Source organism: Pinus tabuliformis, chromosome 1_1 (genome assembly GCF_031772625.1).
Source record: "Pinus tabuliformis cultivar Carrire ecotype Pingquan chromosome 1_1, CPIR1, whole genome shotgun sequence".
In the NCBI taxonomy this organism is placed as follows: Eukaryota; Viridiplantae; Streptophyta; class Pinopsida; order Pinales; family Pinaceae; genus Pinus; species Pinus tabuliformis.
Window position 1 is genome coordinate 774,150,259 of NC_142297.1, and position 16,540 is coordinate 774,166,798.

Here is a 16,540-nt window from a genome sequence, read left to right on the forward strand (position 1 = left end):
CCCTACTTGAAGAAAGAAAGTTTTTTCTTAAGTGTATGAATATTTCCAATGAAGCCATATGCATAATAAGATAATAGATATGCTCGTATTCAAGTTTGAAATATGTGATTTCATACAACCAGAACATGAGATACTAGCTACTTTGATTGAGCTTATGTCAAGAAATGTTGAAGAAGAGACTGATGCTTCGACCCGATACTTATCTTGAACCAAAGTTCAATGTAGTCATGATGGCCTTTATTTGCTTGTTCATTGGCATTACTTTATATGTCCTCCTTTTTCATGCCATGTAGATCCTCTAATATTTTCTGATTAGTTTCTTGAATGTAGAAATGATCTAATGATAGGCATAGTATAAATTCCTTGATTTTAGGTTCTAAAGTCTGCTCTCCGTCAAATGCGGTCCATGATCCTTTAGTCTCCTTTGGATCTTCTTATAGATTTTTTTAATGAACCTTTTTTTTTCCCTTTTATTACTTCTTGGAGTGCAAGTATGCTCCTAATGGTGGTTAAGATTTGTTCCCTCCCCAAGATGTAGAGATCTTTCCAGTTGTTGCTTGGATTTGAGATATTTCTTGGAGTAACAATCTTCTTTACTAAATGGATTCTTGAACATGCTTGAATTTCTAGTTGATAATCCCTATTTAACACATGGACTAGTACATGGGGGATATTAAATCACCCAAAATTGATTAACATTCATGTATTCTATTTATCATGATTTACTTATACAAATTAAGTGTATGCCTAAATGAACAACCAAATCCTATGTATACTTGAGAATGGCGTGAAAAATGTCTGTCAAATTAACTGTACTAGAATTTCATTACATTTAAATTATCAATATAGGTTGGTAAACTTGTGAAAATGTCTTATATGCTAGGTCTAGTTTTTAACTTAATCTATCGAAATTTGACATGAAATCAGAGTTCTAATCTAAAACACTTGCAATTTAAAGAATTTAATAGAGTCATGGTTCTAATTGTTTTCAAATCCTCTTACTATGTAAATAATTGGCATGTTACAATCACGAAATCAATTAATCATATAATTTATATTTAAACTATTCATTTTTGTAATTGAAGATGAACAAAACTTTCTTCTATTAGAAGTTTTGTATTAGTAGCCTCCACTAGGTTGACACACCACACCAAACTGCAAGTAAATGAAATTGAAAACACACTAAAATAAGCTACAATTAACAATAAGTAGACACAAATCAAATTAACTATAATTAAAAAAAACTAAGAGAAGAAGAGTAATGCATCCCTTACATAGGGGGTCATCTTGACTCGGTGAAGCGTTGGTAAAGAGTATACATAACTGAATTTAACCCAATACACATGCATTTGAAAAGAGAAAATTGTTGTCCTATTCCTTCTTCTAGTTCCAACATCCTCCAAATGACTTATATCCTCTCATATTTATACATATAACTCATCCTTCATAAAAGGAAAGATATTACAACAAGATAGAACCAGTCCCTAAATAAGTGGATCTAAAACCAACTTAACTTAGATGTAGGATAATGGAGATCAAGTGAATATCTTATGAATATTATGTGGAGATCAGATGTAGATCATGTGGAGATCATAAGAAGGTCAAATGACATCAAACCTCTTAAATTCCATGTTCCCAAAGTCGTACACAAGGTTTGTTGGTCAAACAACGAAGTGCATATTTCAGTGAACAATTTTAATAAATCCCCATGGAAACCTTATCCAAACATCCCATATGTTGCACTTTTTGAGGATTTTACTTGAAAGTCACCTAAATAACCATATTTTGCACAAAATCCATGTTTTACATTTTCTAGATTGATCTTCATCAAATTTTAAATGATGTTTCAAAATTGACTCTCCAAATGTCTGTTACAAGAACTTTCTATAGGCACACCAAAATTTTTAGAGGTTAGGAAAAGACAAAAACCATTATGAGTGTTGGATAAGGTTGTCATTGATGTCAATATGATGTCATGTCCAGCATTGTTGAAGCTAACCCTATGTGTCATTGATGATGACAAACGCTAGAATCACTTAAGTCAATATGATGTCAAGCCATTAATGAAGTTAACCCCAGGGAAATTAATATAGTTGAAGATAAAGGAAACCCTAACCTTAGATGTTGTGCATTTATGTCAAACACTTGCTAAAGATGTTAAAGATACCCTAAATGAATATATGAAACTCTAGATTCATATGCTACATGCATGAAAAATACTAAATTCATATGAATCCTTACACACATAAATGATGCCCAACTAACCTTGCAAATGAAGAACATTTAAGGAACAATTTTGGAAGGCCCCTATAAAAGAATTCATGAATTTGAGGAAATCAAGAACATGAAGAGGGCACAGACATAATGACATGAAGACAAGGACATGAATTGTGAAGACAATTAACGAAGGAATCATCCATGAAGAGGAAGCCCATCTATGAAAGAATGTTGTTGTCCTATATTTATGCACTCATAAATATCAGTCACATTAAAAAATACTTTTTGCTACCTTAGAGGCATAATTATTCCATGAGACCTACACCATCTTAAAGAGCATAATTTTTCCTTTCCAATGGGCTATTACATGTCTTGAAATTCCAAGCGGTCGGAAAGTTATTGATTTTTTAAGTTAAGGTATAATTTCTAGCCAGCAAGCCAACCTGAACGTGTAAATTCAAGTCGGCCTACCTTTATGATGTGACCATTCAATTCATGAACGAAATGTGTATATATAGAAACCACAGACCTCATTTCTAATCATCAGTTTCAGTGATCATTTCAAAGGAGAAACAGAGAAGTCCGAGGAGGATGTTATAGAATACAGTTTGGGCAAATACTCTTTGTGATTGGGCTTCCTCCATTATAGCAGTTGACAGGTGTGAGAACAATTTCCTGTGGGTGTAGAACTCAAACCTCTTTTTCAGGACTCAGACTTGTTGATCTACAACTCATTTTTGTTGGGTGATCATTCAAGCTACATACTTCGGATTGCCTTCCTATGGAGACTTGTTTTGGAGCTCAGACCATATTACATCACCTCAAACCTTGTGAACAGTCAACATTTCAAGCTGTGGAACAGTCAGACCAGAACCTTGTAATAGTTCAGAGACCTGTGGTGTCATCACAACTCGGACATCCTACCTTGTATCTGTGATAAGTGTGGTAAGCATATCTGTGAGGGCTTAGATTGGAAAGAGAATCACAGTATTACAGTAGGACAAGTCTCTTATTACAGCTCGGTTTTACTAAACAATCATCACCTCAACTCTATGGCAAGAGGACTACACCTCGAACAGTTGCATGTGGGCAATGTCATTGTGAAGCTTTAACCTGAAGAAGGTATGAACAACAGACTTGTAAGACCTCAGATTAGTATATGAAAGCTCAGGTGTCTATGGAAGGCTTGGGATAGTCTACAAGAGACTCATATATGTGATGTGTAGACTGCCACTTATCTACAGTGGACAACTTTTTGTGATTGCAGATTAGGACCTGAACTTGTGGAGGATTAGACCCATCCTGTGGAGAAATACAGATCTTTGGGAACATTCCTTTGGTAAAAGTGGAAACGGGTTTTTAAACAACTTTGTTGATCATTTATTGAAGCAGAATTAAAGGCTTCTTGAAGAATCTTTAGAGCATCTCTAGTAACATCAAAAACCCACAGTAATCTCTTTGTGGACGTGTGACCTAAGTGTGGATTTGAAATCACATTTGGTCTCATGCAAGAGAGGTTCCTGGGGTAGTCTATTGTAGGTACTTAATTGAAAGCCCTATGGAGTGATCTTAAGAGAAGATGCTTTGACAATCTTGTGATCAAATTTGAAGAGCCTAGTTGAGGAACTGTAATGGAGAATACCTTGGGTTTAAACAAGCTTGAAATACTCTTGAAGGAGCATCTCTTTGGAGCATATTGAAGATTCTTAAACATACAACCTTGGCCTATTGAAGACATCTTGTTAAGAAGGTTTAGCTGATCTTGAAGGCACCCTTGGAGATGATGATACATTGAAGCCATCATGAGGTGACCTTGAAGAAGTTTTTTTTGGGTAGCATGAAGAGAAATGGTGACACCTTCATGTGAAGAACAAGGTTGTCATTGATGACGTGACGTGGAGACTAAAGTTAAGGCATTGCTGAATATTGACAAGGCTCGGTGAAGAAGACCTTGGGAGCCATGAAGTACAACTAAACATATCGTGACGAAGTGAAGCTGAGGGTTGGATCCCAAGAGGTTGGAGCCTCGAAAAGACAAGGTTGGTGCCTTGGAGGATAAGGTTGGATCCCTAGAGGATCGATGTCCTTAAGAAACCGGGTCAGAGCCTGTACCAGAGAAGGGTTGGTGCCCTAGGGGTTGGAGCCTCTAAACGCAAGGTTGGTGCCTTGAGAAGATAGGGTTGGTGCCCTAGAGGTCAGACCCTCACAAAAGTCCAAGTTGGTTCATGGCAATAGGTTGGAGCCTGAGAGATTGAATATTAGTGTCTTCATCTAGGGTTGGAGCCCTATATACATTGTACTTGATTTATTGTGAATTTTTTTTAATAAAAGCATTTATTCTTATTGTTCATTTTTTGTTCTAAATATAAGTGATCTAACTGGTAAAAGTAACAATTGAAAATAAATACTGATTCACCCCCCTCTTAGTATTTCCAACAATTGGTATTAGAGCTAGTACCTTCACTCAAAGCCTAACAACTTGAAGTTTGATCATTAGAACACAAATGGCAAAGCCAAGGAAGAAAGTCTCCAATCCTCCTAAAGATGTGTCTCCCTCAACCACCGAAATTGAAGTCAATCAATTTGTGAAGGCTCCATTATTCAATGGAAACTTTGATATATGGGAGGCAAGAATCAGGAATTTCTTAAAGACTCAAGGCATTGAAGTCTGGAAATTGGTGACTGCTAATAGCATGATGAATGGAGAATCCAAGGAACATAATACAAAAGCAATGAAAGCAATCTTGAATGGGCTACCTAATTCTATGAAGGCCAATTTTGAAAAATGTTCATCAGCAAAAGGCATATGGGATAATCTTCATGATCTTCACTCAAAAGGAGCATTGACAATGATCTCTAGTCAAGAAAATGATGGAAAACAAGAAGGAAATCTAGAGCTGATCAAGGAAGCTGAAGATAAGAGTGATGACATCAATGCTAAAGAAGACCTAGAAGATGAAGCAAATGAAGAAGATTTTGAAGAAGATCTCCTCACTAAGATTATGGATGCCATGGAAGAGATTAACAATTTGAAAAAGGAAAATGAGGAACTTAAGAAGAAAGCGCGAGTTGGTGACCAGGACAAGACAAGGAAGGAAGTTGACCTTGTCAAGCTTCAAGTACAAGAAAGAGATGAGGAGCTCACCAATATTAAGGAAGAATTTCATCAAAACAAGAGAAATCATCATGAAGAAGTCATATCCATGACAAATCAATTGGATAAAGCAAAGAAACGGGAAGATACCTTGTCAAGCCACCTTGAACAAAGGCACAAGAGCTTGAAAAAACTTGAAGCAGAGATTGGTCAATACAAGGAAGAGGTCTCCTCCCTTAGATCTCAACTAGAAGAAGCAAGGAAACAAGCACAAGGAGCTGAGAAGGTGATGGAAGCTTTGACATTCATAGAAGGACAAGTTGATGAAGCATAAAAGGAGAGAAACACCATGATATGCCAACTAGAAGAAAAGGATGATGACATTACCAAGTTAAGATTAGAAATCACTTCTCTTAAGGCCCAATCATGTGAAGCAACCAAGATGAAGGAAGAAATGGAGATCATTCTATCAAAGAAGGATGAAGAATGCAAGAAAATGAAGGAATAAATTGTCTTTCTTAAAAAGGAAGTTGACTTGATGAATAAGAACTTGAAAAGTTCTCAAACCCTATATGACATCCTAAGTCATCAAAGGTCTCCCCTCGATAAATCAGTTCTTAGCTATGTAGGTGAATCCTTAAGCAATAATGATAATGCTTCAAACAACAAAGATGTGAGGAAGCCTGGAAGAAATGTTGATGCTCCCAGCAAAGGCAAGAGTCAAGTTGACATTGGAAGAAATACTACTCCAAGAAGAAATGCAAATGGTGTCAAGGATGAAAGAAGCAATGGTTGTCATCAAAGGATCCCAAGGCAAAAAGACTTTAGAAGTACATCAAGGAAACCTTCTTCTCCCAGGTATCAAAGTATATTTCTTGGTTATTGCTATTCTTGTACAAACTTTGGGCACATGGAAAAAGATTGTAGGGCATATCACAAAGATAAATTTAATGGTCCCTGTCAATCTATGAGAAGCAATTTTGCAAGAATTCATGATTTTTTATACATGAAAAACATAGAGTGCTTCAAGTGTCATAACATTGGACATATGGCACGTGATTGTAACTTGAATTGGGCCCCTACACAAGCAAGAACCATACCAGAGAAAAAGGTTACACAAGTATGGAGAAGGAAGCAAATACAATCTAGAAGTCTCTTGAACTCTCCAGCCAACAACACATGTTGTTGACTTGATGATGTCATCCTGGATATTCCAAGTATTTGATGGGGAGACTCTGCCAAAAAGAAGACCATGCATATAGTTAGGGGGAGCTTATGATGATTAGGCATTCTTGCAGAAGCTATTTGTGAATGGACCCTATGAAATCCTTGATGAGCAACATGGAAATTCATTCTTTGATAGATCATCTCTCGGGAACTTTCCATTGAAGAACATGATCCCTTATTCATCCATGAACTACTATTGAAGATCTTTTCCACTTGATCACTAAGCATGTAATCTTTCATGAGCTAGAGGAGGTCGTGCAGATAGGGGGAGTTGGTTCATCACATAAAGAAATGCAAACACATCTATTATGGACCACATTGCCAGAAAGAAGAGAATCTTGATAGGGGGAGCAATATATATCTATCTATATATATATATATATATATATATATATATATATATATATAGATATATATATATATATATATATATATATATATATATATATATATATATATATATATATATATATATATATATATATATATATATCATGGAGAACTATCATTGATGAAGAGAATACGATAAAGCAACATGTCAATAAGCAGCTTGATAGGGGGAGTACTTGGGCACCCTAGTTGCCATTGATGTCAAAGGGGGAGAGAATGCTAAAAGGGGGAGAGTATTGCCATCAATGACAAAAGGGGAGATTATTGGATAAGGTTATCATTGATGTCAATATGATGTCATGTCCAACATTGTTGAAGCTAACCCTATGTGCCATTGACGATGACAAACGCTAGAATCACTTAAGTCAATATGATGTCAAACCATTAATGAACTTAACCCCAGGGAAATTAATATAGTTAAAGATAAAGGAAACCCTAACCTTAGATGTTGTGAATTTATGTCAAACACTTGCTGAAGATGTTAAAGATACCATAAATGCATATATGAAACTCTAGATTCATATGCTACATGCATGAAAAATACTAAATGCATATGAAGCCTTACACACATAAATGATGCCCAACTAACCTTGCAAATGAAGAACATTTAAGGAACAATTTTGGAAGGCCCCTATAAAAGAATTAATGAATTTGAGGCAACCAAGAACATGAAGAGGGCACAGACATAATGACATGAAGACATGGACATGAATTGTGAAGACAATTAACGAAGGAATCATCCATGAAGAGGAAGCCCATCTATGAAAGAATGTTGTTATCCTATATTTTTGCACTCATAAATATCAGTCACATTAAAAAATACTTTTTTCTACCTTAGAGGCAGAATTATTCCATGAGACCTACACCATCTTAAAGAGCATAATTTTTCCTTTCCAACGAACTATGACACGTCCCGAAATTCCAAGCGGTTGGAAAGTTATTGATTTTTTAAGTTAAGGTATAATTTCTGGCCAGCAAGCCGACCTGAACGTGTAAATTCAAGTCGGCCTACCTTTATGACGTGACCATTCAATTCATGAATGAAATGTGTATATATAGAAACCATAGACCTCATTTCTAATCATCAGTTTCGGTGATCATTTCAGAGAAGAAGCACAGAAGGCCGAGGAGGACGTTATTGAATACAATTTGGGCAAATACTCTCTATGATTGGGCTTTCTCCATTATAGCAGTGGACAAGTGTGAGAACAATTTCCTGTGGGTGTAGAACTCAAACCTCTTTTTCAGGACTCAGACTTGTTGATCTGCAACTCGTTTTTGTTGGGTGATCATTCAAGCTACTTACTTCAGACTGCCTGCCTATGGAGAATATTTTTGGAGCGCATACCACCTCAAACCTTGTGAACAGTCAACATTTCAAGCTGTGGAACAGTTGAACCAGAACCTTGTAACAGTTCAGAGACCTGTGGTGTCATCACAACTCAGACATCCTACCTTGGACCTGTGATAAGTGTGGTAAGAATATCTGTGAGGGCTCAGATTGGAAAGAGAATCACAGTATTATAGTAGGACAAGTCTCTTATTACAGCTCAATTTTACTAAACTGTCATCACCTCAACTCTGTGGCAAGAGGACTACACTTCAGACAGTTCCCTGTGGGCAGTGTCATTGTGAAGCTTGAACCTAAAGAAGGTATGAACAACAGACTTGTAAGACCTTGGATTAGTATATGAAAGCTCAAGTGTTTGTGGAAGGCTCAGGATATTCTACAAGAGACTCAGATCTGTGGTGTGTAGACTGCCACTTATCTACAGTGGACAATTTTTTGTGATTGCAGATCCAAACCTGAACTTGTGGAGGATCAAACCCATTTTGTGGAGCAATACAGATATTTGGGAACATTCCTTTGGTCAAAGATGAAACAAGTTTTTAAACAACTTTGTTGAACATTTATTGAAGCGGAATTGAAGGCTTCTTGAAGCATATTCGGAGCATCTCTGGTAACATTGAAAACCCACAGTAATCTCTTTGTGGACTGGTGACCTGAGTGTGGATTTGAAAGCACATTTGGTTTTGTGCAAGAGAGGTTCTTGGGGCAGTCTATTGTAGGTACTTGATTGAAAGCCCTATGGAGTGATCTTAAGAGAAGATGATTGGCCAATCTTGTGGTCAAATTTGAAGAGCCTGGTTGAGGAACTGTAGTGGAGCAGACCTTGGGTTTAAACAAGCTTGAAATACTCTTAAAGGAGCATCTCTTTGGAGCATATTGAATATTCTTAAACATATAACCTTGGCCTATTGAAGACATCTTGTTAAGAAGCTTTAGCTGATCTTGAAGGCACCCTTGGAGATGATGATACATTGAAGCCGTCATGAGGTGACCCTGAAGAAGTTTTGTTTGGGTAGCATGAAGAGCAATGGTGACACCTTCATGTGAAGAACAAGGTTATCATTGATGATGTTGCGTGGAGACTAAAGTTAAGGCATTGCTGAAGATTGACAAGGCTCAGTGAAGACGACCTTGGGAGCCATGAAGTACAACTAAACATATCTTGGCGAAGTGAAGCTGAGGGTTGGAGCCTTGAAAAGACAAGGTTGGTGCCTTGGAGGATAGGGTTGGAGCCCTAGAAGATTGGTGTCCTCAAGAAACCAGGTCGGAGTCTATAACAGAGAAGGGTTGGTGCCCTAGGGGTTAGAGCCTCTAAACGCAAGGTTAGTGCCTTGAGAAGATAGGGTTGATGCAGTAGAGGTCGGAGCCTCACAAAAGTCCAAGTTGGTGCTTGGCAATAGGTTGGAGCCTGGGAGATTGAAGATTGGTGTCTTCATCTAGGGTTGGAGCCCTATATACATTGTACTTGATTTATTGTGAAAAATAAATTAATAAAAGCATTTATTCTTATTGTTCATTTTGTGTTCTAAATATAAGTGATCTAACTAGTAAATGTAACAATTGAAAAGAAATACTGATTCACCCCCCCCAGTATTTCCAACAATGAGTAACCATCAAATGATGAAAATTAGCCATATTAATGCTCATATGTCTTATGAAGTTTGCAGGGGATGAGAATGGACAAATATATGGTAATGAAGGTAATGATGAATGAGGAATAAAGGGAAAATGACCTTTGAAATCATGTAAGAACAGGGGCCCAACATTTCCCTTACACTAGATATTTTGCATATCCTCATGCAAATAAGAGAGGTAGTTAATAACCACAAAATTAAAGTAAATTGATCCATATATCCTCATTTATTTGGATTTAAGTATTTTGATCAATGCCTTATTATATAAATCTAATAGTTTAGCTTTCTTATGCCATTTCTTCGGAAACCGAAATGACTTATGAGATGACATTTTTTTGTTGTCTTTGTATAGCTAAAAAGCGTTGTGGTGCTATTTATGAGCCCACAACGCAAAGAAGTTTGCATAGTATGGGAAACACACAATAGAGGAAGTGTTATTGTAAGTTTTAAACATTTACAGTAAGCAATGCATACACATATTCTTTATGAATAAAAAAGTAAAAACTAACAATTACACATAATACTCAGAGATTTACTCTAGAAACCCATAACCAGGAAAACCAACAAAATGTTTAGAGTATTACCTCTATGTTTCTTCATCATTTACAATACAATATATAGGATTTTATAACATCCAAAATCCTTAATCCAATATCACAGATTAGATTAAACCTTAATTCCTTAATGAAAATTAGAAAACCATGGGATAAAAAACACCAAAAAATAGGGCTTAAACATACCAATAAACTTTTGTTGGGTCCTATGCCCTAGAACCCCCAAACAAAGAGGTCCAAGTTTCCCTTCCTTTCTCCCATATCAACGTACATCACATGGGGTTAGTCGCTCAAATAATATAACACATACCCAAGAATTCTAAGGAAATGTGTAGTTCCCAACCATTACCAAATAAAGGGGTTGAAGCCCAGTGATTAAACAAGTAACTTGGAAGTTTCCGAAATATAGGAACCCAAATAAGGCCAAACCTATGAGCAAGGATCATGATAAAGGGTACAAAGGCAAAAGGGACCTTGTCAAAAAGTATTAGACATTAGGTGGTTAGGCCTTGTCCATGCTCCTAAGGTAAAAAGGATGACTCAAAATGAAAAGATACTAACACAAATGATTTGTCACAAGGAAGAGTGAAAGGAAGGAGTATATTGTCATCCATAAGAAGATCATATATGGTCAATGTATCATAAATACTCCCTACACCCACATATAAAAGTGTGCAGGCATAAAGAGTGTAAAGTGAAAAATTCATAGAGTACACCATACTTAATAGTGTCATCTTAGGAACAATGCAAGTAATAACTCCCTATCCATGTTTAAGTTCACCACCTGTATATTCAATTAAATGAAGTAATATGAAGCTAAACCATTAAGTATACAACTCATTGTTGTCATGACCACACATCCAATGAATAATCATAGCGCATGATGAGAAGTATTATGAAAATATTGTCCAATGTCCTTTTGTATGGTGTCTAATTCCTTCTCTAATACACAATTTTGAATGTGAAAAGAAAAATAGGCATAAAGTTGCATTAACAAAAGGTATACTTTTTATTAAAAAGTGATGAATATCTTTATCTAGATAATCATGTATTTCTTTCTTCATTAATAGAGAAAGAATATTTAAAATGACAAATAATAGTTTCTTAGAATTCATTACCACAATGTCTCTAATTAGAAGAAATGCTCATCTCATCTTACTTCAATAGTATATTTAATTAATACAGAAATGTTATATTTTTAAAAAATATAATAACTAGAATTTTTCATTTTATTCATTAGAATATTCTAAATATCTAATTTTCAAATTACTTATTTTTCATATAAAATTTGGAAATCTTTTTCAAATAATTTTATTCTCATATCACTCTTTTTTTTTGTAATATCTTACTTAATTTTGATTAATATTTAAAAAATAAAATTTACCACTAATATGCTTTGTAAGATATTGTTTATGGTTAACTTTATCAATCAAAAATCAATATCCAGAATTAACCATTACCCCAAAACCACAAATACAAGCTAATAAAGAACACACATACATACTACCCAACTAGATAACAAACCTAAAATAAATAAATAGAAGTCAGAAAACATAATAGCCCAACACAAAAACTGGATAATGGATCAAGAAAAATCATTCGTCAACAAAAATTATACATATCACTCATATTGTAAAATACACCTTTAAACGCTATAAACTTGAAAATCCAACAATATTATTCATACCTAAATTTTTTTAAGCACTATCAACTAGAAAATATAATTTTATATTTTCATAGCGTAGTGGGGAGAATTTTATATTTTCATAGTGTAGTGGAAACAATCCTATCGCGTCTCATTTAAAGGAGACCACGTTTAATTTGTGAGCTTCGAATATACCTTCTTTATCGTCAATATTTTAATTTAGAAGACCACCGCTGTCTGTCATTATTTCAATGTAATTGCTTCTCATTTATTTATTTTTATTTAAAATTCATAAATATATAACACAACTAAGATACCTTTCATATTTACACTCCACCATAAACTAAAGGAGTAGTCTTTAACGCGACTTTTTGAAAGCCTTTCCGGCGATTTTTTCCGGTGAAAATCCGGCAGTAATTTATTGGAATCCAAGTTTGATAGCTAATTTCTGCACAATGAAACCGTCCCAGGGGTTTTTCAGGGTGCTGAATCCGAATATGCAGTTAAAAAACCATTTTAACTGCAACAAATCATGATTTCATCTCAATTTCTTCCGCCGGATTCCGTCACCGGAATCTCAAAAAGTCGCATTATAGACAACTCCTAAACTAAAGCCTTACAACCAAGACTGTACTGCCCACCGCTTCATTTTTGGTCATTAAGGTCCATCAAGGAAGAATAAGACATTCGGGCAGAACGATATTTCAGGACACCCCCCTTCATCTCCACCGTGACCTCGTCCTCCTCCTCCTCCTGGGGGTTGTAAGCGTCAGTCGGGATGAATAAACGCGTGGTATTCCCGAAATGTGGCACCTCCCCCATTTCTATATTACAACACCCTCGCAGGTCTACCTCCCAAGGTTCTGCCAACCCACTAAGCCCTTCTACTTTTCCCAACACACCGCAACCCCTCAAAGTCAGATACTCTACTGTTGCTGGCAATGAACCGACCTTCACCAAATCATTACAACAGATGATGCTGAGGGTATGAAGGTTGATGCACACACCTTCAGGAAAGGATACCTCTCTTACTTCTGTGCAGTACAACTCTAACCAGTTGAGCCGAATCAGGCCTTTCTCCGTTGCTCTTCGCTTTCTCTTTCTCCTCGGGGCAGACTCCTCCTTAAATGGCAGTTCCCGCAGCGGACAATCAAGTACTCTTAAAGTTTCCAGATTGTTCATCTCCATGAGATCTGGTAACTCTTGTATTCCACATTTTGATATCTCCAACTTAGTCAACTGAGTCAACAGTGCAAATGAATCGGGCAGGCGTTTCAATTCCTGGCATCCATGGAGCAGCAGTACCTTCAAACTCAATAGGCATCCGAACGAAGGTGGCAGCTCTTTCAACAAAGGACTTCCTAAGAACAGATATTTCAAATTGCTTAGGCATGCAGTCTGTGCATTAATTTTCAACTCTTTTAAGTGTGTAGCCAAGAGATTCAACACTTTCAAGGACTTCTGATGTTCCACTTGGGCGGGCAATGTTGCCATTTGGACACATCCTGATAAGTCTAACAATTGAAGCGTGGTGATGTTTCCAGGTAGTGCAATCGAACACGTGCTACAATGACTCAAATCCAGAAATCTCAGCTGCGATAGATTCCCCAACGATTTCGGAAGCTTCTTCAAACTTTTGCATCCAGACAGATCAATGTCTCGGAGATTTGTTATCTCCCCCAACGATTTCGGAAGCTTCTTCAAACTTTTGCATCCAGACAGATCAATGTCTCGGAGATTTGTTATCTCCCCCAACGATTTCGGAAGCTTCTTCAAACTTTTGCAGCCATTCAACTGAATGGATCGGAGTTCTGTCAAATTTCCCAAGAAATGTGGAAGCTTTTCCAAACTTTCGCAACCGGACAGAAGTACTGTTTTGAGATTTGTTAAATTCCCAAATAAATTATTTGGAAGCATCTTCAAACTTCTACATGCTCCCAGATCGATTGACACAAGATTTGTTAAATGCTGAAAGGAATCTGGAAGCGTCTTCAAGCCGGAATCTTGCAGGGTGGTCCTTTGAAGATTCTTTAAATTCCCAAAGGAATCTGGAAGTACCTCCAAACTTTCGCACTTGTGCAGTCTGATTTCTTGGAGATTTGTTAAATCCCCCAAGGAATTTGGAAGTTTTTTCAAACTCTTGCAATTGGATAGAATAATATCCTGGAGATTTGTTAAACACCCCAAGGATTTTGGAAGACGCTTCAATTTGTGGGAGCCAGACAGCTCGAGGTGTTGAAGGCTCGTTAAACCTGTGAAGGAATCTGGAAGGTTCTTCAATCTTTTGCAGCCACTGAGTTCAATGCGTAAAAGATTTGTCAAACACCCAAAAGATTCTGGAAGTACCTCCAAACCTTCGCAGTTCCAGAGGGTGATTCTTTGGAGATTTGTTAAATCCCCCAAGGAGTTTGGAAGCCGCTTCAATCTGCCGCAGCTTGACAGGCTGATTTCTTGGAGATTTGTTAAACACCCCAAGGATTTTGGAAGACGCTTCAATTTGTCGGAGTCAGACAGCTTGAGGTGTTGAAGGCTCGTTAAACCTGTCAAGTAATCTGGAAGGTGCTTCAATCTTTTGCAAAAAATGAGTTCAATGCGTAACAGATTTGTCAAACACCCAATAGATTCTGGAAGTACCTCCAAACCTTCGCAGTTGAGGGTGATTCTTTGGAGATTTGTTAAATCCCCCAAGGAGTTTGGAAGCCGCTTCAATCTGCCGCAGCTTGACAGGCTGATTTCTTGAAGATTTGTTAAACACCCCAAGGAGTTTGGAAGCCGCTTCAATCTGTTGCAGCCCGACAGATAGAGGCCTTGGAGATTTGTTAAACACCCCAAGGATTTTGGAAGACGCTTCAATTTGTCGGAGCCAGACAGCTTTGTCGGGAATTTCTGGTTATTCCAAACAAAATACAGTGGAAAAATCCTCTGTTTCCACTTTGTCTTTGACACAGAAAAATACTAATACTTTGTCTTTGACACAGAAAAATACTCTGTTTTTAACTCAGAAAAACAGAAAAATTCGTTCTCTGGAAACGGTGTTGCAGCAACACAGTTTTTTTTCAGTTGCTGTAACTGGTGTTGCAGCAACGTTGTTCGTGGTGTTGCAGCAACGTAAATTTTTTCAGTTGTTGTTTGTGGTGTTGCAGCAACGTAACTTTTGACGTCAAGTATTTTTCGACTTACGGTGTAACAGCAACAGGAAATTTTTGACAAAATAACTTTTGATGTAATAGCAACGCACAGAAAGAAACTTCTATTTATGAAAATAAACTAACTGATAAAATAAGTCTTCCTCACGTAGAGGGATCTTCACAAGATATTATGGTAAAGAGCATCTTCCTCTTGACAGAGGGATTACAACAGGAACGCTTCAGTTCCACAAAACAACTATCTCAGAAAATTTCAGCACTGCTGTGCAATACAAAAAAAAACTCTCTTGTTCTACACTGCTGTGTGTTACAAAAGAACTTTCAATCTATCTCCTCTCTCTTACTTTTCAATCCATGCACTGTTGTGCAAAAGAGCTTGATTCATGTGAGCTCATGCTGCTGCACATTCTTTCTTAAAAACACAGAAATTACATTCTAGCGCTGTTGTGCTATATTGCTGAGTACATGACACTGCTGTGGCTCTACACATATATATAGTGCAGGAAGCGGTCATAATTTATCCATCAATCGCCTCAACTCTCTGACAGAGTCTCTGCTGCACATAATGAACAAATCTGATCTTTTGTTGTATTTCTTGAGTCGGTTGTGCTGAAACCCAAGACTGATAAATGCTGCGGCTGGCTCGAGGCTGGTACTTTCCTTCTCGGCCATGCTTCTTCTTTAATTCTGTTTGGTGAGCAGTTATGGCGCAGAGCCCAGATCTGATCTTCCTCCTCCTTTGGGAACACAAACAAGCAAACGGTGAAAAGACACTTATGGCGGTGGCGTGAATAAGCCGAAACAAATAATGGTTGTTGGATTAAAGACAGATGGACTGCTGGGATTGTTTGCAGGTGAGGGTGCGGTTTCTGTTCAACTATTGCTGCAGTTGAAATTACATTCCAACACTCCCCTTTAATTTCAACTGCTGGGTTATCAGTCATACCCAGACACTTCATCAAAAACTCGAAACTTTTCTGATCCAACGGTTTGGTCAGAATATCAGCAACGTGCTCCTTCTCTGCTCTCATGGGAGATTTAATTTCATATCTCTCCCCTTTAGGAAGATCCATCTGATAGAGTTCTACCAGGGTCTTCATCAGATCTTCAATCTCTTCCTCTGTCATATTGACAAGGGTTTTGGCAGTGAAGCCCATCTCAGCCATCTTAGCAAGAGTTACATATCGAACGCCATATTCTTTAAATATATCTTCAAGGAACTTCAATTTCTTTCTCCCATTCATGGGTTCTGTCCATTTCCTATCTTGAACTCCATCTTCTA

General features: G+C 37.1%; 1 protein-coding gene across 1 annotated transcript in view; it reads right to left on the reverse strand.

The window, feature by feature from the left end:
- Positions 1-16,540, reverse strand: part of LOC149216290 (uncharacterized) — a 270,524-nt gene that overhangs the window by 248,753 nt on the left and 5,231 nt on the right. The gene's annotated exons all lie outside the window — the stretch shown is intronic.